Source organism: Capra hircus, unplaced genomic scaffold (assembly GCF_001704415.2).
Source record: "Capra hircus breed San Clemente unplaced genomic scaffold, ASM170441v1, whole genome shotgun sequence".
In the NCBI taxonomy this organism is placed as follows: domain Eukaryota; kingdom Metazoa; phylum Chordata; class Mammalia; order Artiodactyla; family Bovidae; genus Capra; species Capra hircus.
Window position 1 is genome coordinate 1 of NW_017214158.1, and position 21,727 is coordinate 21,727.

Genomic DNA, 21,727 nt, shown 5'->3' on the forward strand with positions numbered 1-21,727 from the left:
AAGTAGAGAGAGATGATCCACACAGTCAAAGGCTTTAGTGGAGTCAATGAAGCAGAAATAGATTGTCTTTGCTGTGAATTCCTCTTGTCTTTTTTCTAGTGATGCGAATGGAGGAAAATATGGCAGGAAAAAAAGGAGGAAATGGATAGAACTCAAATTATATGGAGATAATATAACGGAAAGGTTACTAGAGAGTGCTACAAACAATGGAGGAAATGTCCTTGGTAAAAGGCGTTTACAGGTGATGACGATGAGCCTACTTTTTCATGCATTCTAGGATTCCCAGTCAACCTGCTTTCCTCCAGAGATCCTCTCTGAGGATCAGAGACTACCTGGACGTAAGTCCTTGTGTGTGTGTGTGTGTGTGTGTTGTACACAAGACACAGAGGAGTAGGGTAGTAGTGGAGTAATTCCCATAGGTGGCCCGGCAGAGTATGTACTTTTTTCATCACTCAGGGTGAATGAAGTTTTAATCCATATCGTTGCATGTATCAGAAATTTGTTTCATTTTATTGAAGAGTAGTGTTTCTTGGAGTGACTATGTCACAATCATATCTATTCACTTTGTGCTGGACATTTGAATGGTTTTCAATTTGGGGACTATTATGAACAAAGCTACTATAAGCAAGTCCCTTTTGTGGGCATATTCTTTTATAAATTCCATTTTAAATTTTCTATTCTATTCTTAATATGACTTCTCTGGTGGCTCAGATGGTAAAGCGTCTGTCTACAATTCGGGAGACCTGGGTTCGATCCTGGGTCGGGAAGATCCCCTGGAGAAGAAAATGGCAATCTACTCCAGTACTATTGCCTGGAAAATCCCATGGACAGAGGAGCCAGGTAGGCTAAGGTCCATGGGGACGCAAAGAGTCAGACACGACTGAACTTCACTATCACTTCACTATTCTTTAACATACATTTATTTTGTGAATGGATGTTACATTCATCATGACAAAATTTATTGAAATGTTTAAAAATGTATTCAAATGTTACAAAAGACTGAAGTGCCAGCTTATCTTTAATTGTTTCCTCCTAGAACATACTTAATATTGGCCACCTACTGTGCCAGCTGTGTTATTTGATTATCTCATTTAGTCTACACAATAGCCTCCATACGTCCCACCTATAACCTCAGGATAGTTCTTCTAAGGCCCTGAGGAGACTCCAATATGGTTGACTCCTGTGGGTGCTCATCCCTCTCGCTTTCTCTCTGCTCCTCTCCTTTGATCGACTCAGCTCACTCTCACCTCAGAAAATGAAGTGAAATCCACTTTGGGTTTTGTGCCAGGGAGGACCCCATAGGTCCCTATCACCAAACCGCATATTCTGTTTAGGTAAACCAGAGTGTCCCATCTGGAGGTAAAATTTCTGCAAATAAGAGTGTTATTTTCTTTTTCTTTGCCTTCACCCTTTTGCCGTAGCCCAGAGGGGGCAGACGTTGTCAGGGCGGGAGGCGGGGTTTCCTGGGTCCCTTAGTTTTCTCACAGCGCTCATCACACTCCTAAGCTGCCACCATCTCTTACCTGTAACATATAAAGTTTGTCAGTGGTGGAGTGGGAATGGAGGCAGGAGAACTCTTCTTTTATTCTTCATATATTTCTGATTTGGAGAGGGTAAGGAACCAGAGATCAAATTGTCAACATCCGCTGGACCATGGAAAAAGCAAGAGAGTTCCAGGAAAACATCTATTTCTGCTTTATTGACTATGCCAGAGCCTTTGACTGTATGGATCACAATAAACTGTGGAAAATTCTGAAAGAGATGGGAATATCAGACCACCTAACCTGCCTCTTGAGAAATCTGTATGCAGGTCAGGAAGCAACAGTTAGAACTGGACATGGAACAACACACTGGTTCCAAATAGGAAAAGGAGTACGTCAAGGCTGTATATTGTCACCCTGCTTATTTAACTTCTATGCAGAGTACATCATGAGAAACGCTGGACTGGAAGAAACACAAGCTGGAATCAAGATTGCCGGGAGAAATATCAATAATTTCAGATATGCAGATGACACAACCCTTATGGCAGAAAGTGAAGAGGAGCTAAGAAGCCTCTTGATGAAAGTGAAAGAGGAGGGAAAAAAAGTTGGCTTAAAGCTCAACATTCAGAAAATGAAGATCATGGCATCTAGTCCCATCACTTCATGGGAAATAGATGGGGAAACGGTGGAAACAGTGTCAGATTTTTTTTTTTGGGGGGGGGGGGCTCCAAAAATCACTGCAGATGGTGATTGCAGCCATGAAGTTAAAAGACACTTACTTCTTGGAAGAAAAGTTATGACAACCTAGATAGTATATTCAAAAGCAGAGACATTACCTTGCCAACTAAGGTCCATCTAGTCAAGGCTATGGTTTTTCCTGTGGTCCTGTATGGATGTGAGAGTTGGACTGTGAAGAAGGCTGAGCACCGAAGAATTGATGCTTTTGAACTGTGGTGTTGGAGAAGACTCTTGAGAGTCCCTTGACTGCAAGGAGATCCAACCAGTCCATTCTGAAGGAGATCAGCCCTGGGATTTCTTTGGAAGGAATGATGTTAAGCTGAAGCTCAGTACTTTGGCCACCTCATGTGAAGAGTTGACTCATGGAAAAGACTCTGATGTTGGGAGGGATTGGGGGCAGGAGGAGAAGGGGACGACAGAGGATGAGATGGCTGGATGGCATCATGGACTCGATGGATGTGAGTCTCAGTGAACTGCGGGAGATGGTGATGGACAGGGAGGCCTGGCGAACTGTGATTCATGGGGTCACAAAGAGTCGGACACGACTGAGTGAACTGAACTGAACTGAACTGAACTGAAGTTATTCTCACAAGTGTATATTTGTTAAATTTACAATGTGAGTAAAAATAACCATTTAAAGAAAACACTCAGACAAACGAGCTATACTCACTTAAAGAGAAGTCAATGTCTCTCAGTCGTGTTCAACTCTTTGTGTCCTAGGGACTGTATAGGCTCCACTCCACTGTCCAAAGATTCTCCAGGTAAGAATACTGCAGCGGGTGACTATTCCCTTCTCCAGGGGATCTTCCAAAATCAAGGATTGAACCAGGGTGTCCTGCATTGTAGACGGATTCTTACCATCTGAACCCCAAGGAAATCCCACTCTGGTGGAAACCGCCTGGTGGACACAGGGAAACCGAAGCCCAATCTCGTCCTGGAGGCCTTTGCCAGGGTGGGCAAACTCATTTGTTGGGTGTAGGCGAGGAAACGGGAAGAGCCATCATGGGAACAACCGGTGTTCAGCTGTCCTTGGATCTATTTCGGTTCAGGCCTGGAAGGTTCGAGGCCTGGATGGCGGTTTCTCTGGGGGCGCTGGCATCTGTGGCTGGTAGGGGCAAGGAAGTGGCACCGTTTTACTGGCGGACAGAGCGCTCACCCCGGGAATGAGTGTCTACTCCATAGAGAGTCCCAATGAACCCTGTAATGCTGTCTCTGTGGCGCAATCGGTTAGCGCGTTCGGCTGTTAACCGAAAGGTTGGTGGTTCGAGCCCACCCAGGGACGGTGGGGGTGCCATTTTAGGCAACACCAAAGAGACTCCCTTTTGCCAGGAGGACACCGGAGAAGTGATGTGCCCAACGGACTTTCAGAGAAAGAGCACAGGAGTCAGGTGCAAAGGAACAGCGGCGAGGGCGCGTCCCGGGTGGATTGGAAGCGTCGGTCATTCCTGAGAGCACGGAGCGCTGATCGCCGGCCCCGAGAAGAGGACCACCGAGGCGCGGGTCCGCAGCCGGGAGGGGCGGCTTCCACGCCGCTGGGTTTCGGGGTCACCTGGGCCTCGCTCGCACCCACCGTCCCCGCTCCTGCGGCTGCCGGGAGCTGGGGAGTCGGCGGGGGCGACCCCTGAACTCAGGGTGCGCAGCTGAGGATCTGAGGATTCTGCGTTGGGTGCGGGGCCCCGAAGGCCACCTGTGGGGGCCCGAGGGGCCTCACTTCAGGGCAGAGGGGAACCCTAAAGCAGGGCCCTCGGGAGCCGCCGTCTCCGTGCCTGAGAGAGCCTGGGGCTCCAAGGTTCCTCTTTGAGTCTTAAGAGTTGGTGGTGTGGTTCGTGGTGGCGGGACCTGGGGATTTCATGGATACAGTGTTCAGGAATCGGGGTTGTCCCGTTTCCGTAGTGTGGTGGTTATCACGTTCGCCTCACACGCGAAAGGTCCCCGGTTCAAAAACCGGGCGGAAACAGGCTTCCTCTTCTTTTTCCCCCGCGGAGATGTGCCTTCTCATTGGCAAAACCAACAGGCGCGAAAGGCACGGGGTGCGGCAGGGGACGCAGCTGGAGGAAGAGTTGGTGACCACCTGCAAGTCTCTTAATTCAGCGCTAGGAGATCTGGAGGTGAACGGATCCGCTCATCATCCGCCACTCATCACCGAGCCTGACGACAGAGAAAACCAAGGTTCACAAAGAGAGCAAGACCTGGGCTCGGCAGCACGCAGCGCTACCGCTAGACCAGGAGGGACCCAGTCCGCTACTTTGTGTCCTTGCCCCAGAGCAAAAGCGACGCCCAGGAAAGGAGAGGTGAAGGGCGATGAGCCGCGAGGGCAGGGCTGGGAGCCTTGCACAGCTGCACACAGCCCTGGGCCGCTGCGACGTTTCACAGTCGAGGCCTCCTGTATTGGAGGCAGATTCTTTACCGTCTGAGCCAACAGCGAAGTCCAAAACGGAGAACCAGAATGCATTAGCCAGGAATCGAACCGGGTCTCCCACGTGGGAGGCAAGAATTCTACCTCTGAACCACCAGTGCCACTGTAAAGAAGATGTTTGCAAGGGTAACCTAGATGGAGGTTTATTCAGGTCTTTCTCAAGTGCAGGCCAGTCAGGCCCTGTGCTTGTAGGACGGTCTAGGCTTTCATCCTCAGCCCTCCGCCACAGGGCTGCCCTCTGCCCTCTGGCCTCCTGCGGGTTGCTTTGGCGGGCACTCAGGTGTGCTTTGGATCCGTCGGAGTGGTGGAACCGCCTGGTGCTCATGCTCACCGGCTCAGTCTTGTCCAACTCTTAGCGACCCCTGGACTCTAGCCCACCAGGCTCCTCTGTCCATGGGATTTCCACGCTCCTTTGCTAGAAACCCATCGAGGCAGTGCAGCTGCCCCCTTGGCTCCTGCCTGGCTCCCCGTGCCCTGCAGGGAGCATAACGTGTTCTGTCAGGACACAGAGGGGAAGAATCCTTCCGTGTGGTTGGAGGATGGAGAACCAGATGGGAAATGCTGCAAAGAGAGGGGAATATTCTCAAAAGCTTCCCAGAACTGCTGTGTGGGTGCTGTCGGTTGGGTGGCTGCCCTAGACAAGAATGCTTAGTCTTGTGTTCTGGCCTTGACCCAGTCCCAGGTCCAGTCTGAATTCAAGCACAGAGGCACCCAGCTTTCCCACACGTATGTTCATTCAGCCTCTCTCCAAAGCGGAGTTCTGAACCACCTTTTCTATCTCAGTGAATAGCAACCACGTGGGTCTTTTTTTTTTTTTTTAAAAACTTTTTTTGCTGAAATGTAACTCAGGAATATAAAAAAGGTTTACCTCTCCATGCTACAAACAAGAATAAAATTCAAGTTGATAATAAGGATGACTCTCGAACACTTTTAACACGCTAGAGAATTTTAATAGTTGATGTATAATTACATAAAAATGTTTGTCCTGTCATGCTCCCAGAGATGACTCTTGGTATGCACCACACTATTTAATTATTTTGGTCTAAAAACTACCTCATGGTTACTTTCAGATTTATTTTTTATAAAATTTAAAATTATGTGTCCCAGTAAATTAAATATACCATATAATATCTTTTAAATCAGGATTAAGGCTTTTGATTTAAGAAATCATAGTGACTTAATTATTCCCCTTTCAATTTGGGGTCAACGTTTTTAGGTATCATCTAATGTGTGATTCTAAGCAGCATTTATCAGACACGACTCAGCTCTAATCGCCATTTGAAGATATATCATTAACTTTAAGTTCTTTGATATTAAATTGGTTCAATTAACGTATAATCTTTGCCTGGAGAATTTCTAATTAAGTAGAAAAAATAATGCCCATGTTTTTATAGGTTATAATAGGAGAGCTCTCGATTACCAGCTAAGAGAATGTCTTGGTACCTTTCAGGAGATATTCCTGAGTGTAGCCATACATCACTTGAAGAAAAGTACAACACATGGACTCTCTAAGTTAAGACCTATTGCTTACCTGAAATACTCCTTTATTAAAAAAAAAAAATCCGATTCTTAGTTACCTGCCTTCTAGGTCTCAAGTCACCCATTTTCCCATGTGGTATGTAATTCTTTTTTTAGTCACTCTGGGGTCCTTAGGTGCTGGCAGGCAGATGAACCTGAGAAGAACATGGCAGGTTGTTCTCCTGCTGTGATTCTTATTTGTGTGTGTGTGTGTGTGTGTGTGTGTGTATCTTATTTTTGATGCCTCCTGGTGTGAATGGACCAAGAGTGGGACCTTGACTTTGCTCCTGATACAGCAGTTTTCCAGGAGAAGGGCCTGGTACCTGGTGAGCACCTAGTAAGTGCTTGCTGACTGAAGGACTCCTAAGGCACATTTCCAGAAAACTGATGAAGAGGACAGAATGTGGGTAAGATCCACAGAGGTCTAGAGTATAAGGGACAGAAAGGCACAAACTCCAAAAGGGAGAGAAAAGGCAGAGAGAAATGTCCTAGAACGTAGAGACATCTCGACTGAGTACGGAAAATCTGAAGAGCTCTTCTTTCATCCACCAACTTTAACTGAGGAATCGGTGGAAGGGGAACCAGGAGCTCTAAGGATCCCAGATTTGTACAAGATGTATTATAGGTGCAGGATTCTGTAGCTTGCCAACAATTTGTCTCAAATGAGATAATTTTTGCAGATGTAGCCCCGTACTGTTGAGATATCATACAGAGAGAGTCTTGGGCTTGCAAATGCCGCCCCATATACCACAGGGAGACCCCTTATTAGATTGTGTGCATCCAACCAAAGCCAAAATACAACTCATGAAGGGAAGAGGGTAAATGTCTGGGACCAGTGGGGTTGTTTTGTTTTCGTTTTTGTTTTTTTTAACTCCTGTAATCCATAAGCTGCTCTGCAAGAGGCTCTCCAGAGTCATTCTGGCTCGTCTTGTCTGGACTCAATGACTTGGTCACCACTGAAAACAGTTACAATTATTAGAATACTTTCCAATCAGCTTGGAAGCTTAGCTGCTGAATATGTGCAATCTCTGGGAAATGCACACATTGTCTTTTCGTTGTACCTGCCACTAAGTTGAGTCAGTAGGGCACAAATCCCTTTGTTAGAGTAACAGACAGGTGTATTGACAATTTCTTGTGATGGCAAGACCGTGAAGAAAAAGACTCTTTCCTTGAGTCGGCAAAATACATTGGAATATAAATTAGCACATCTCTTTAGGGAAAACTAAGAACATAAAGAGATGCCTTCAGTTTCTAGCAAAGGTGCACTGACAGAAATCAGATTAACCCCACCTTCCAAATCTCACTCTCCACCTTTGTCCCACTCCCAAAGGAATAAAAAACACAAAAAATACGTGAAATACTGATTTCTAAGACACTGGAAATCAGGCAGCAAAGGATAGCAAGCCTTGAGAGTGACAAACAAACAAGATGAGTCTTGTCATGGGCCCACCTTCCTGCTTTCAGTGAGTTCCCAAGCTGGGCACCAAGAGGAGGATTTCAGGTCAATTTTTCATTTGACTCTGGAGATGAAGCTGAAATTCGGTGGAGAGTAAGGCAGCTAGAGCTCACAGGACAAAGATCCAGTGATTCTTATTTGCAAAGCAGATGTAAAGAGCAAAGGTATGGATATCAAAGCTGAAAGGGGAGTTCGGGTGTTAGGGTCCAAACGAAGGGCTCTAGGAGCTGAGTCATGTTTACCAGAAAGAGACAGGATATGGGCTCATCCTGCCTGGCCAATCATGTAACGCCAGCTACTCCTGTAACTGAGACAAAGAACTGCCTGTATATAAGCCGCCATACTCCTTTGTTCGGGGCTCTTGTCGGATTCCACTGAGCTGGAAGAGACTTGGGCCCTAGCACGCTAGAAATAAACTCCCTTCTTGCCTTTGCATTACTGTGGTGGACTTGCTCTCTCGGTTGGCTCAGAGATACGGGCTCGGTGCATAATATTTGGGGGCTCGTCTGGGATCTCCGTCCCGCCGGGGGAGGACAACTCTCCTGGTAGAAGGGAGTAACCTCGTTAGGGAGATAAGAGCTCTGAGCACCGGTGCTAACGTTGCAGAAGCCCAGATTAAGTCCAGGGCCCAGTATCGTACTGGGGGAGGCATCTGGGTGTAAAGTGCAGAGGCAAGTCCAGCGTAAGGCCGAGGCCCGGTATTGTGCTGGGGGAGGCGGGCTGGCTCTGGTTGCTAGATTAAGTCCAGTGTAAGGCCAAGGCCTGGTATCGTGCTGGGGAGGCGGCTGGCTCTGGTTACTGGATTAGGTCCAGCGTAAGGCTGAGGCCCGGTATAGTGCCAGGGAGGCGGCTGGCTCTGTGAACATCCTGCAGGTAAGATTGAGTGCATTGTTGGTGGCCACCTTGCGTTTGTTATCTGTTTGTGTATTTGTGGTGTCTGCGTTGCTCTTTGTGTGCTCTGTTGGCTCCCAGTGTACTTTTCTGTGATCATGGGACAAACAACTTCTACTCCTTTATCTCTTATGATTAACCACTTCTCTGATTTCAAGTCTAGAGCTCAGAATCTTTAGTTACTGGTGAAGAAGAGCAAACTGGTGACTTTCTGTTCTGCCGAGTGGCCCACCTTTGACGTTGGATGGCCACAGAGGGAACCTTCAATCCCCAAATTATCCAGGCAGTTAAAGAGAGGGTGCTTACTCCTAGTCCTGTTGGCCACCCAGACATTCTGGTCTGGCAGGATCTAGTGAGAAACCCGCCGGAATGACTTAAACCCTTTGTTCTCACTCCTTCTAAACCTCCTAAACCTCCCCATCCCTCTTCCCCAACTCCAACCTCACCAATCCCACAGGTGCTAGTCATGAAGGCTTCCGAAGAAAAAGAAGGAAAAAAGGACGAGGATCGACCAAAGCCGGTCTTCCAGGAATCTTCTCTGTATCCTAATCTGATAGATCTGGAGACCGAATTGTTCCCACCCCCGTATGCGGATCCACATCCGCCCTTGCTTCCACAGGTTCCACAGGTTTCATCTGGAGAAGCCAGGAGGAGAACCGAGCCTTCAGCTCCTCCCAGAGAAGGGGGCCCCACCCAGGGAACTCAGGGAAGAACAAGGGAAATGGCCAGCATAGCGGAAAAAGAAGACCCAGAAGTCCCCTCTTCCACCGTTCACGCATTTCCGGTCCAGGCAGGGCCAGCCAGAGAGGGTGGAGAGTGGACATATCAGTATTGGCCCTTCTCCACTAGTGATTTGTACAATTGGAAAACCCAGACTCCCTCCTTCTCTGAAAAACCGCAGGGTCTTATTGACTGACAATCCCACTTGGGATGATTGTCAGCAACTGTTACAGGTTGCTTTTCACTACAGAGGAGCGTGAGCGGATCCTGTCAGAAGCTCAGAAGAATGGGCCAGGGGTGGATGGGAGGCCCACAATACAGCCTAACCTCATTGAGGAGGGGTTCCCCTTGGTGCGACCCAACTGGGACTTCGAACACGCTGAAGGTAGGGAGCATCTCCGAGTGTACCGCCAGACTCTTATGGCCGGCCTTAGAGCAGCCGCCAGGAAGCCAACTAATTTGGCCAAAATAAATTCAGTGAGGCAGGAGCCAAATGAGAGCCCAGCAGCCTTCCTTGAAAGGATAATGGAAGCTTTTAGACAGTATACCTCTATGGACCCACAGGCAGATGAGTCACGAGCGGCAGTTATGTTAGCATTTGTAAATCAAGCAGCCCCCGATATTAAAAGAAAGTTATAAAAGATAGGAGGTTAAGTGAACAATCCTTGCAAGATCTAGTGAGGGCAGCTGAGAGAGTTTTTAATCATAGAGAGACCCCAGAAGAGAGAGAGGACCGCATTAGAAGGAAAAAAAAAAAAAGAAAATTTAGAGCTGAAGAAAACCGTAAAAATCAAAAAGAGCTGGCCCAGATATTTTTTGCTGGGGTTGAAAACAAAAACAGGTTCCAAAAAGGGAAAAAATTGGACTCAAAAACTGAAGAAAAAACGACAAGGCGTAAGCTTGAGAAAAACCAATGTGCATTTGGTAAAGAATTTGGACATTGGAAACATAAATGCCCCCCAAAAAATCTAAAAGAGGGGCCCAAGAACCCCAAGAACGGGACTCCCTCTCCAGACAGTCATATCCTCTACGCGGGTGAGGATAGTGACTAGGGGGATCAGGCCTCGAAGCCCCTCCCCGAGTCCTGGGTAACTATAAATGTAGAGGGGAAACCGGTTGGCTTCATGGTGGACACGGGAGCCCAATACTCAGTCTTAAACCAAAAAGATGGACCCATGTCTAAGAAAAGTAGCTGGGTGCAGAGAGCAACTGGGACTAAATGATATGGATGGACGACAAAACGGCATGTGAACTTGGGGGCCCACCAGGTAACCCATTCTTTTCTGGTGATACCTGAGTGTCCAGCGCCCTTGTTGGGAAGGGATTTACTGTCTAAAGTGAATGCCCAAATTCATTTCGACCACGGACAAGTGTCGGTTCTAGATGGGACCGGGCATCCTCTTCAGGTCCTATCTCTGGCATTAAAAGATGAATACAGACTCTACTTGCCAGAGGCCTCAGTGACAATAAGCCCCAAAGTACAACCATGGGTTCAAAGATGCCCTCAGGCCTGGGCTGAAACAGCAGGAATGGGACTGGCCAAACAGAGGCCCCCTATCATTGTGGAACTGAAAGCCAGTGCTTCCCCGGTGAGGGTACGGCAGTATCCCATGAGTCAAGAGGCTCGACAAGGAATTACTCCTCATATACAACGCCTCATAGACGCTGGGGTCCTGAAAAGGTGCTGGTCCCCATGGAACACTCCCCTGTTGCCTGTGAAAAAGCCTGGGGGAACTGATTTTAGACCGGTTCAAGATCTACGAGAAGTCAACAAATGGGTGAGTGATATTCATCCTACGGTTCCTAACCCTTATACATTGCTAAGCAACTTGCCTCCAAACTACATTTGGTATACTGTTTTAGATTTAAAAGATGCCTTTTTCAGTTTGCCTCTTGCCCCCGCAAGCTAAGAGATCTTTGCCTTCGAATGGCAGGAAGACGGTGGTCAGACCCCTGTGCAGCTGACATGGACTCGTTTACCACAGGGTTTCAAAAACTCGCCCACGTTATTTAATGAGGCCCTGGACGAAGACCTCCGTGAGTATCGAGTTGAACACCCTACCATTGTTTTATTACAATATGTTGATGACCTTATGCTGCTACAGAGAAAGAGTGCCAAGAGGCAACAGGTGACCTTCTCCAAACCTTGGGGACTTTAGGTTACAGGGCCAGTGCCAAAAAGGCCCAGATTGCCAAGCAAGAGGTTACATACCTCGGTTATAAGATAAAGCAAGGCCAGAGGTGGCTAACACAGGCTATGAAAGAAACCATCCTCCAGATCCCTGAGCCGGCTAACCCTAGACAAGTGAGAGAATTCCTGGGAACTGTGGGATATTGCCGGTTATGGATCTTGGGGTTTGCAGAAAAGGCCAGGCCCCTATATGAGGGGACCAAAGAAAACAAGGACTGGAAATGGACTGAGCCAATGAAAGAGGCCTTCCCAGAGCTCAGGCGAGCCTTGCTAGAAGCTCCTGCCCTTGCCCTCCCTGATCCATCTAAGCCTTTCCAATTATTTGTAGATGAAAAGCGGGGGATAGGAAAAGGGGTACTAACACAGAGATGGGGACCATGGAAGCGACCTGTAGCTTACCTTTCCAAGAGACTGGACCCAGTGGCAGCCGGATGGCCACCTTGCCTCTGTATCATCGCAGCCACCCGCTTTTAGTCCACGATGCTGATAAACTGACTTATGGACAGAGACTCTTGGTCTACACTCCTCATGCCATAGAGAGAGTTTTAAAGCAACCCCCAGGTAAATGGATTTCTAATGCCCGCTTGACGCACTACCAGGCCTTGCTACTTGATACCCCCACGGATTCATTTCCAAACGCCCTGCACTCTAAATCCGGCCACTCTTTTGCCCAATCCGGAGGAAAATAGCCCCCTCCATGATTGTGATGAGATACTGGCCGGGGGTAACAGCATTACGAAAGGACTTAACCGATACTCCACTGGATAACAGTGAGCTAAAATGGTTCACAGATGGCAGCAGTTATGTGAAAGATGGACAGAGACGGGCGGGAGCCGCAGTAGTAGATGACTCTGGACAGACGATATGGGCAGAGGCCCTTCCCCCGGATACCTCAGCACAAAAGGCAGAGTTAATTGCCCTGATTCAAGCATTAGAGAGAGCCAAAGGAAAAAGAATAACTATTTTCACTGACAGTCGCTATGCTTTTGGCACGGTACGCATCCAGGGCCCGATATATCGGGAACGGGGGTTTTTGACAGCTGAAGGAAAAGAAATAAAAAATTTGCCTGAAATCCGTAGACTTTTAGAGGTTGTACAGATGCCTCAGCCTGTGTCAATAGTACACGTACCTGGACATCAGAAGGGTGACAGCCCCACGGCATGAGGGAATCGTGCCGCAGACCTGGCAGCTCGAAAAGTAGCTGATGAAGATTTCATCACCCCGTGTTGGCGATCGGACTTCCACCTCCAGGTATGGGAACTCTGCCCCCAACCCCTGAGTATTCATCCACAGACCTTGCTTGGATCCAAGAACACACCAACCTTCAAAAAGGTGAAGATGGATGGTACTGAGACTCAGACGGCTACTTGATACTCCCTGCTCAGTTGGGACGGCAACTATGTGAGCATTTACACTTGTCTACTCATCTGGGAGATAAAAAGACTCTGATGCTCTGTCAAACTGCGCGCCTGCGATTTCCCCAGCACCAGACAACTGTAAAGAACATAGTGCATGCTTGTAAGGCTTGTCAACAGATGAGGCCAGGAAAAGGACAACATGCAGGACTGAGGTATCGGGGAGAAGGACCAGGGCAATACTGGGAAATAGATTTCACGGAGGTAAGGCCAGGCAAGTATGGTTACCGGTACTTGTTAGTGTTGGTGGATACCTTCTCAGGGTGGGTGGAGGCTTTTCCTACAAAGGGAAAAACCATGATGATAGTGGCAAAAAAGATTTTAGAAGAAATAGTTCCCAGGTTTGGCCTGCCAGTGACCATCGGCTCTGATAATGGACCTGCTTTTGTGAGTCAAATAGTTCAGAGCCTTGCCCTAGCCCTGGGGACTAAATGGAAGTTACGTTGTGAATACAGTCCACAGAGCTCAGGGCAAGTAGAAAGAATGAATCGGACCCTAAAAGAAACTTTAACTAAATTGGCTATAGAGACTGGCGGGGACTGGGTGATCCTCCTTCCCTTCGCCCTCTTCCATGCGCATAATACTCCTTATCAACTTAATCTGACCCCATTTGAAATTCTGTATGGGAGACCTCCCCCTGTATGTCCAGTATTTGAAGGGAAGAAACCTACCGCCTCCCACGTTGGGACAATTCCAAGAGGCCTTGATGGCCTTAAGCAAGGTGCACTCTCGTGTCTGGAAACTGCTCCGGGAAATACATGTGGGTCAAAATAAGGGAACTATTCCCTCACATGACATTGGCCCAGGAGATTGGGTATGGGTCAAAAGGCACCAAACCAAGGCACTAGAACCCAAATAGAAGGGTCCTTATGTTGTTCTTCTTACCACTCCAACTGCCCTAAAGGTCGACGGTATCGGGCCTTGGGTGCATTGCAACCACGTACGCCCAGCTACTTCAGCAGAGCAGGAAGATGCTAAAAAAGAATGGGAAGCGTCTCTGCACCCGTCCAACCCCCTGAGGCTGAAGCTCCAGCGTCGTCGACAGGACCAAGACAACTCGTCTGGACCATCTTATGGATGACCATGTTACTCTGCTCCGAAGCTGCCAGCATGAACCTGCACCAACCCGTCAGAATCACCTGGAAACTGCAAAATGGACTAACATGTGAGATGCTTAACTCCACCACCGCAATACATCCACCAAATACTTGGTGGCCAGTATACTTTGACCTTAAGCCGGTGGTAAATGTACCCTGAAAGAGGGGCAAACTCCAGAATCATGCATTCTGGGCATGTCCAGGTGCGCCCAGGCATAACTGGAAGATCTGTGGGGGCATACAGGACTCTTATTGTAAATCTTGGGACTGTGTAACTTCCAATGATGGGTCGGAGACTCCAGGGTATAGACGGTGGGATGTAGGAAATCGGGACTTGCTTAACTTCTCCTGTGTAGGACCCGTACCTCCGTACTCCGATTGGGAAAAGGATCATAACTTTGCCCAGGTAAAAATAAGGTTTAACATTGACAAAGCAAAAAAAGAAAAGGCCTGGGTCAACGGGATATCATGGGGGCTTCAGAACAGAACTGACGGGTTCCCATACCGGGAGTATTATAATGGGATCATTGTTGTGAGTCAAGTTTTAGAACCTGTACAAATATATAGTGTCGGTCCAAACCCCGTTGAACAGGTCCATGCAACTCTCTACCTGACAACCTCCGTACCTACATCCCAGGGACCAACAAAAGACCCAGAGGCGGGCCCCCTTGCTAAACTCGGACAAACAGATCCACTATGGAAATTAGTAAAGGCAGCTTATGCTACCTTAAATCAAACCCATCCTGAGGCAACTAAATCCTGTTGGTTATGTTACAACTTAATTCCCCCTTATTATGAGGCAGTAGGCCTCAACGCCTCTTACGACCTGGCCAACGGCACCGATCCTCCTCAATGTCAATGGGGAGACTGAAAAGTGGGCCTTACAATGAGAGAGGTATGGGGAAAAGGGTTATGTATGGGCAAGGTATTATCAGAGAGGTCTCCACTGGGTGCGCATGTCATTGAGCCTATGGACTTGCCAATAGCCAGGTGGCTAATACCATGGATGGGAGGATGGTGGGTCTGTTCACACACGGGGCTGACTCCATGCTTACACAGCTCAATCTTTGATCCCAAAGAAGAATTCTGTGTTATGGTAGCAGTCATGCCAAAAATTCTGTACTGACCAGAGGAAACAATATATGATTACTGGGCCCCAAAATTGACCCTAAATCCTCAAGAAAGAACTTACAAAGTCAAGAGGGAACCTCTTACTGCCATAACCATAGCAACTATGTTCGGTCTTGGAATAGCCGGGGCCGGAACAGGAATAACAGCCTTGTCCCTGCAAAGCCAAGGATTTAACTCCCTGAGAGCAGCCATAGATGAGGACATCACCCGTATAGAGCAATCTATTAGTCATTTAGAATCATCTTTAACTTCCCTATCTGAAGTAGTTCTGCAAAACAGAAGAGGATTAGATCTGCTCTTTCTGCAACAGGGGGGACTCTGTGCTGCCCTAGGAGAAGAGTGTTGTTTTTATGCTGATCACACAAAAATAGAGAATCTATGGCCAAAGTAAGAGAGGGACTAGCCCAACGTAAACGAGAACGTGAGGCTCAACAGGATGGTTTGAGTCTTGGTTTCAACAATCCCCTTGGTTGACCACCCTAATCTCCACCTTGCTGGGACCCCTGCTAATACTTCTACTGATGCTTACCTTTGGCCCATGTATTATCAATAGACTTGTAGCCTTTGTAAAGGAACGCATAAATACAGTACAGCTGTTTGTGCTTCGACAACAATATCAAACTGTCTCAGGACCGAGAGGAAGATTCCTCTATATGATCTAAGGACGGGGGGAATGTTAGAGACCAAACGACGGGCTCTAGGACCTCAGTCATGTTTACCAGAAAGAGACAGGATATGCGCTCATCCTGCCTGGCCAATCATGTAACGCCAGCTACTCCTGTAACTGAGACAAAGAACTGCCTGTATATAAGCCACCATACTCCTTTGTTCGGGGCTCTTGTCGGATTGCACTGTGCTGTAAGAGACTTGGGCCCTAGCACGCTAGAAACAAACTCCCTTCTTGCCTGTGCATCACTGTGGTGGACTTGCTCTCTCGGTCGGTTCGGAGATACGGGCTCGGTGCATAACACGGGGAATTGGGAAATTAGGATTTACCTATATACACTATTGATGCTATGTATGACAGCGCCCTTATGGCAGAAAGTGAGGAAGAACTAAAGAGCCTCTTGATGAAAGTGAAAGAGGAGAGTGAAATGTTGTTTTAAAGCTCAACATTCAGAAAACTAAGATCAAGGCATCCAGTCCCATTACTTCATGGCAAATAGATGGGGAAACAGTAGAAACCACGGCAGACTTCCTTTTTCTGAGCTCCAAAATCACTGCAGGTGGTGACTGCAGCCATGATATTAAAAGATGCTTACTCCTTGGAAGGAAAGTTATCACCAACCTAGACAGCATATTAAAAAGCAGAGATATTACTTTGCCAGCAAAGGTCCGTAGGTCAAGGGCTATGGTTTTTTCCAGTGGTCGTGTATGAATGTGAGAGTTGGATATAAAGAGAGTTGAGCACTGAAGAATTGATGCTTTTGAACTGTGGTGTTGGAGAAGACTCTTGAGAGTCCCCTCGACGGCAAGGAGATCCAACCAGCCCATCCTAAAGGAGATCAGTCCTGGGTGTTCATGGGAAGGACTGATGTTGAAACTGAATCTCCAATACTTTGGCCACTTCATGTGAAGAGCTGACTCATTTGAAAAGACCCTGATGCTGGGAAAGATTGAGGGCAGGAGAAGAAGGGGATGACAGAGGATGAGATGGTTGGATGGCATCACCGACTCAGTGGACATAGGTTTGGGTGGACTCCGGGAGTTGGTGATGGACAGGGAGGCCTGGTGTGTTACGGTTCATGGGGTCACAAAGAGTCAAACATGACTGAGCGACTGAACTGAACGTATGGCATAGGGAATTACTGGATGCTCTGTGGTTACCTAAATGAGAAGGAAATCTTAAAAAGAGGGGATATATGTATATGTATAGCCGATTCACTGTGCTATTAACACAACATCATAATTAACACATTGTAAAGCAGCTATACTCAAATAAAAGTTAATAATAAAAAAAGAAACATGAAGAAACGTCCAGTGATGAGACAGTGGGAGACAGAGAATGCTGGGATGTGAAAGGGTCTCCCTCAAGTACTCAGCAGAGTAATGATCCGGGTATCCATATGAAGAAAGTGCCTGGGGCCAAGGAAAGAACATTTTTAAAAGATCCTGGAACAACGCCTGGTGCTCACCACACAGGACAAGCAATCATATGTAAGTGATCTCCCCACACAGACTGGACTACTTATAACTCATGGGCCATTGGGAAGAACATTCAAAAAACTCTTGTGATGGACAGGGAGGCTTGGCTGTTAAAATGCTGCACTCAGTATGCCTGTAAATTTGGAAAACTCAGCAGCGGCCACAGGACTGGAAAAGGTCGGTTTTCATTCCACTCCCAAACAAAGGCAGTGCCAAAGAATGTTCTAACTACTACACAATTGTGCTTATCTCACATGTTAGCAAAGTAATGGTCAAAATTCTCACTGTGAGACTTTCACAGTGTGTAAACTGAGAACGTCCATAAGTGCAAGGGAGGCCTGGCGTGCTGCGATTCACGGGGTTGCAAATAGTCGGACACGACTTAGCGACTGAACTGAACACAACTGAGCGACTGAACTGAATACAAAGTTACACATGCCCCAAAACAGTAGTCTCCTGATCCCTTCTCATGTTCCTTTTATCCAGGGATAACCCCTTTCACTGACTGTTTGGCTATATAGCTCCTTATCTCTAAATAAATATTGACCTTCCGATTTTCCAGTTTCCCACCCCAGACGCTGCAGACCGGCCTGCAAAGGGGAAAGTGGAATGTGCGTGTTTCCCTGCCCGCCAGTCATCTCCAAGGCAACAGCCAGGACTTCCACTCACCTGCAGACCCACACAGCCCACCTCACCGCTCCACAGGGAACCGCAAAGGGAACTTTGCCAGAACAAGTGCCATGCCAGCAGCTTTGCGATTTCGGGTGAATCAGGTCCTGGGACACTTCAGTAAAGGGTGGGAGCTACTCCTGAGTGAGGCGCTGTGGTCACCCCAACCCAGCGACCGCCCACTCCTCTGCCTTCCAATCCCTTTCTCCCTTCTGGCTCATCCTGTGTTCCCTCCTGATCTCTGCCTTTCCTTGGATCCTTTCACCAGCCTCACACCTTTCTTTTCCTGTCCTACAAAGACAGCTGCGTCATTGAGTCCTTTGTAACCGCTGAAAGTTCCAAATTATGAGAGTGATGCTTCTTAGCACCGCGAAGGGAAAATTTTAACTAATTAGGCCAGTCCATCATGGGCCTCATCCATGTTTTTCTGCCGAGCAGTAGAGGACACAAGTGTTTCCATCCGCTCATATCGTGAGACATCTCGGTGGAGCAGAGTCGCGGCAGGACGAAAGGTAGCCAGCCCCCCGGCTCCGGAGTCCCAGCGGCTCGTCTCCCCTTCGGCCCGGAGCAGCCTGGCCGGGCGGCCGTGGGTCAGGGACCTGGGGTCTCCTCAGACGCGGGAATCCGCGACGCGCGCTCCTCTTTCGGGCTGAGCTTGGGACCAAAGGACGGGATTTCAATGAGTGAAGGTTCGAATCTTGACTGAACAGTGGCTTTGAGTGTCTAACGGAGACTTAAGAGTGAGAAACTCTGAATAAAATCATAATAAACTGGGACAGGGCCGATAAAAATTCGAAAGAATAGAGAACTTGAATAAGACACAGTTCTTCCCATTCAGGTCTGGAACCCTCGACCCCAAAGCTGTTGGGATTCCCGGCTGATCAGCGACATCGCAGCCCCTCCATGTCACCATTTACTCACAGGAACAACCTTTCTAATTAAACAGAAAGGTCCCACGAGATGTGAACTCAGATCGTAGGATCCAGAGGTTCCACCATGGAACCTCTTTGGCAGCTACCTTCTCTCCACTGCCAGAGAAAAGGTATCTGCTTCTTCAGCCTCTGTATGTCCCCTTCCTACTCCCAAGACTTGAACACAGTTGACCCGCATAGGTGCACATCCCTTTTGCTTTCTTTCTGCTCCTCTCCTTTGATAGGCTCAGTTCACTCTCACCTCAGAAAATGAGGTAAAATCCACTTCCGGTTTTGTGCCAGGGAAGAGCCCCCTGCTCTCCATCATGAACCACATATTCTGCCTTAGTTAAGCAGAGTGTCCCATCTTGAGGTAAAATTTCTGCAAATAAGAGTGTTATTTGCCTTTTCCTTGCCTTCACCCTTTTCTCATTGCTCCAAGAGGGCAGATGGTTGTCAGGGCAGGAGGTGGGATTTCCTGGGTCCCTTAGTTTTCCCATAGTACAGATTACACTCCAAAGCTGCCGCCACCACCTCTTATCTGTAACATGTAAAGTGTGTCAGCAGTGAAGTGGGAATGGAGGCAAGAGAACTCTCCTTTTCTTCATACATTTCTGATTTGGGAGGGGTAAGGTTTTCTCACAACAAGTGTGTATTTGTTAGATTTGCAATATAAGTAAAAATAACCATTTATATCAAACACTCAGAGAAACCAGCTATACTCACCTAGAAGTGAAATGAACCTCACTCAGTCTTGTCTTACTTTGTGACCCCATGGACTGGAGCATGCCAGCTTCCTCTGTCCAAGAGATTCTCCAGGCAAGAATACCGGAGGGGGTGGCCATTCCCTTCTCCAGGGGATCTTCCCAACCCAGGGATTTACCCTGGGTCTCTTGCATTGCAGGCAGATTCTTTACCTGCTGAGCCACTAGGGAAGACCCAAATTCACCTGGGGTGACTGAAGATAAACTGCATGTCCTGCAGGACATGAGACAGGGCTCTAACAAACACTTAGGCCCTCAGAGACACTTTGGTCAGGTCAGTGGAGTCAGTTTCTCTCCCATTTCTTAACATATCAAACCCAGAAATTGCAGTTTAAAAAAAGGCATACAAATATCAAGGTACCCAAGAGCACTGATTGCTGAATCATAGAGGATGCACATCCAAGTTGTCTTACAGTACAGACAGTATTTATGTACCCAAAATACCACCACATGAAGTATTTGCATGTATAATAGGTATAAATCCTATCAGGGCTCAGAATAATCTTTAGTTCTTCATTGTATCCTAAAACTGTTTGCTCCCTAGTCCAATACGCAGAACAGAAAAAAGTAGCACTAGTTTTTGGCTGGCCAAAAAACAGAAAGATGGCTAGTATTGCCTGCAGATGTATTTTATTCCAAGACTGGACAGAGAGATTGACTCAAGGAGGAAGGAGGCAAAGGGGAAGCTCTTATTATAAGGAGGAAGTTCACAGCTCCAGAGTGAAAAGATGAAACTTCTTTTTGAAAATCAAGATGTTGAGTGGTAATAAGACAAAGTACTCCTCCAGGAAAATTGAAGAAAGCTCAAGGTTTATGGGCACAAGTACCTGAAATGGACTCTGACTCATATAGGAAGAAAATAAATCCATAGAAAGGATGTTGAGAGATCACAGAATGGCCAGGAAACCTGGAGAACCAGGTTCTCACAAGGGCCAAGGACAGAATCAGGTGAGGTTAGAACTGGGATGGGTAAAGATGTTTGTTCTTCCCATTTCCTCCAGCCTGCACATAAGTCCTGATCTGCAAGCAGAGAACTGGCAATGAAGGGTGGTCCAGCTACATCTGAGCAAACTTCAAGAACACTCACGGAGCAAACTGCAAGAGCAATCACGGGAGCCTTTGGCTTGATTCCGTTTACAGAAATTTATAGAAGTATCAAGTTAATTCAAGGTGAAATAAATAAGCATAGAGTTTGTCAAAAGATTCTGAGAATAGTGACACAAAATGATTTCACAGCTGATAACATGATTCATCCAGTAGTTTTCTAAACCCGGGCACATCTGACAACAAATGCTTTCATTCCTCCCATTTTAAAACAGAAAGAAGGGAGGCACAAGAAATTTTCTTTATTTGTCTAAGGCCACATAAGGACAGAACTATTTTTACAACCCAGAATTTGTGCACCCGAGCACAGATAGTTGGGTCTCTCTTCTCAGAAGTGGGTGTATCAAGATTTCTCAGTTGTAGGGATGGGAAGAAGACCAAGAAGAGAGAAGGCAAGAGAGGGAGGGGGGAAGGGTAGAAGCACAAATTCTTTTATCCTCTCCTTCCTCCCCTCTCCTTAGGCCTCCTTGATTCTTGCCTGCACCAGCCCTTTCCCTCCTTCCCCACTCTGCTACCAGACTGAAGCTATGTTCAGCTCTAAGGATTCCTGCCCAAGCCTCCTGGGAGGTCTCAATGCCTTCCTCCCAAACCAGACTTCCCAGCTTGGTTTTCACCCTTTCCCGCTCCCAGGTGGACCTCACAGAACGCAGGCTACCCAGGCTGGAATGCGGGAGCTCCACTCAGCTGGGGCTGCTCCGGGGGCCTTTCCATTGCTCACCCCACTGGATGCTGCAGATTCCAAAAACTGGGATAAAGGCTTTTAAAAAAGAACCGTTCACTTCGAAAACTTTTCTGTATTTCCATTCTCAACGGTCTTCATGGGACGAGGGCTAAAGACAACAATGTATTCATCCAAGTCCTAGAGCATCCCAAGTGAGTGCCCGACTCTGTTGCCGGCCTGCGGACACAGAACGACCATCCCCGCGACCTCAGTGCTTAGTCGCTAAGTCCTGTCAGACTCTTTGCCACCCCATGGGCTTAGCCCGCCAGGCTCCTCGTCCATGGGGATTCTTCAGGTAAAAATACTGGAGTGGGTTGCACGCCATCCTCCAGGGGATAGTCCCAAACCAAGGAATGAA

General features: G+C 47.6%; 2 non-coding genes across 2 annotated transcripts; both read left to right on the forward strand.

Moving 5' to 3' along the window:
- The first annotated feature begins 3,427 nt into the window (after nucleotides 1-3,427).
- On the forward strand, nucleotides 3,428-3,501 carry TRNAN-GUU. The gene has a single exon. It is a non-coding gene; the product is annotated as a tRNA-Asn (tRNA).
- A 601-nt stretch (nucleotides 3,502-4,102) lies between these two features.
- Nucleotides 4,103-4,176, forward strand: TRNAV-CAC. The gene has a single exon. It is a non-coding gene; the product is annotated as a tRNA-Val (tRNA).
- The last annotated feature ends 17,551 nt before the right edge of the window (nucleotides 4,177-21,727 follow it).